General features: G+C 43.2%; 1 non-coding gene across 1 annotated transcript; it reads right to left on the minus strand.

Moving 5' to 3' along the window:
• Window positions 1-1,736: 1,736 nt before the first annotated feature.
• Window positions 1,737-1,808, minus strand: Trnaa-ugc. The gene has a single exon. It is a non-coding gene; the product is annotated as a tRNA-Ala (tRNA).
• Window positions 1,809-2,247: the final 439 nt, after the last annotated feature.

Consider the following 2,247-nt stretch of genomic DNA (forward strand, 5'->3'; position numbering starts at 1 on the left):
TCTGGCCTCCTTCACAACCCCTGGAGCTCGTCTTACTCATCATCTTACTCATCTTCCTCATTCCAGCCGCGAGAAGTTTACTCTGATTGTTGGACTTTCTCTCCGGTGGAATAACTTTGAGTGTCAGTATAGGGGGGAGAGAGAGAGAGAGAGAGAGAGAGAGAGAGAGAGAGAGAGAGAGAGAGAAGGAGTAGAGGAGAGAGTGAGGAGAGGAGGGAGAGAGAGAGAGAGTAGTAGAGCGAGAGAGAGAGACGTAGAGAGTTAGACAGAGAGTAAGTACGAGAGTAGTAGAGAGAGTAAGGAGAGAGAGGTAGAGTAGATTTAGAGTAGAGAGATAGAGCGAGAGAGAGGTAGTAGAGAGAAGAGGAGAGAGAGAGAGAGAGAGGACAGAGTGAGAGAGAGAGAGTAGGAGAGAGTAGAGAGAGAGACCGGAGTTAGAGAACCAGGAGAGTTTAGCCATAGCGAAAGAGAGAAAGTTTGATAGAGAGGACGGAGAGCGACAGTACAGTATATATAGTAGAGTAGATAGCATTTCTATAGAGAGAGAGATAGAGTCGAGAGAGAGATATATAAGAGAGAGGAGAGAGAGAGGATAGATTAGAGTTAGAGACAGTAGTAGTATTAGACTAGAGAGTTAGTAGCTAGAGAAGTTCGCGGAGAAAGAGGTAGATAAGAGAGGAAGAGTAGAGGGATGTTTAGAGAAGAGAGGAGTAGTAGAGAATAGTAGAGTAGTGAGATTTAGAGATATAGAGTAGTAGTTAGAGAGAAGAGATAAATAACTAGAAAGCGAGAGAGAGATATAGTATAGAGTAGAGAGTTAGATAGAGTAGCGATGATAGTATAGTTAGAGAGATAGATAGATATAGAGAGACATATTGACAGGAGACGAGAGAGAGAATATTAATGAGGGGGGGAAAGAGAAACAGGTAGAATAACGAGAGACAAAACCCATAGATCGAGAAAGAGAAAGACTAACAAAAGAGGAGACAAAGAAAGAGAAGCATAGAAAGAGCAGAGAAAGCGAAGGAGAAGAGCCACGGGCGAAGGGCGAGCAAAGAGCAGGCGGGAAGGACCTTAAGTCAATTAGCGAGGAGTACGTTAAACAGTCCAGTCATTCCCGGGACAGCGTCGGGGAAGCCTCATTTCGGCCCAAGCACAGAAAGGGCACGTCGTTGGGGGGGGGGGGGTGAATGGGAGAGGTGGGGCGTGAGGGAGGGGGGAGGGAGGGGGGAGGGAGGCGAGGAGCGGATGGGGAAGGCGAGGGGGGAGGGGAGGGGAAGGGGAAGGATGTGGGGGGATACGGATGGAGGGGGGGGGGTGTGGAAGGAGGGGGCAGTTTGGTAGTGAAGGGAGGGGAAGGCCAGGAAAAGACGGTGGGGGAGAATAAAAGAGGGACATAATAACGATAATAATAATAATAAAATAATAATAATGATAATAATAATAATAATAACAATAATGATAATAATAATAATGATGATGATAATAATAGTAATAATAACAGTGATAACTGCAATAGCAATGATAATGATAATAAGGATAATAGTTACTAACAACAACAACAGCTGCATTGATTATAACAAAATCAGAAATGGTAACATTGTAATGACAATAATCATAATCATAGATATAATAATTATTAGCATCAAAACCAACGAAATGTTAATGATATTCATAACAATTAAAGACAATATTACCAGCAAGATAAAGTCAACAATGAAATCATCCTAAAAGGCTGGAGGTGCCGGGGATCGAACCCGGGGCCTCTCACATGCAAAGCGAGCGCTCTACCACTGAGCTACACCCCCGTGCCGATACAAGGTCTGTGGCTGTCTGTTTGTGGGTCTGACTGTGGCTGTTTCCGTGCTTCTGCCTCTGTTTGTCCATGTATAAATGTCTGTTTCTGAGAGGGCGTCTTTGTCGGTGTTTCTTTCTCTGTGTCTATATATATATATATATATATATATATATATATATATATATATATATATATTATATATATATTATATATAATATATTATATATGTATATATATATATATGTCTGCCCTGTCTGTGAACCTGAGGCTGTTTCCCTGCTTGCCTCTCTGCCTCTATCTGTCTCCGTCTCCGTCTCTGTTTCCGTCTCTGTCCCTGTCTCTGTCTCTGTCTCTGTCTCTGTCTCTTTCTCTGTCTCTGTCTCTGTCTGTGTCCCTTTGGCTGTTCTGTCTCTGTGTCGTTTCTGTCTCTGTCTCTTTCTCTGTTCTGT

Source organism: Penaeus monodon, chromosome 9 (assembly GCF_015228065.2).
Source record: "Penaeus monodon isolate SGIC_2016 chromosome 9, NSTDA_Pmon_1, whole genome shotgun sequence".
Lineage (NCBI taxonomy): Eukaryota > Metazoa > Arthropoda > Malacostraca > Decapoda > Penaeidae > Penaeus > Penaeus monodon.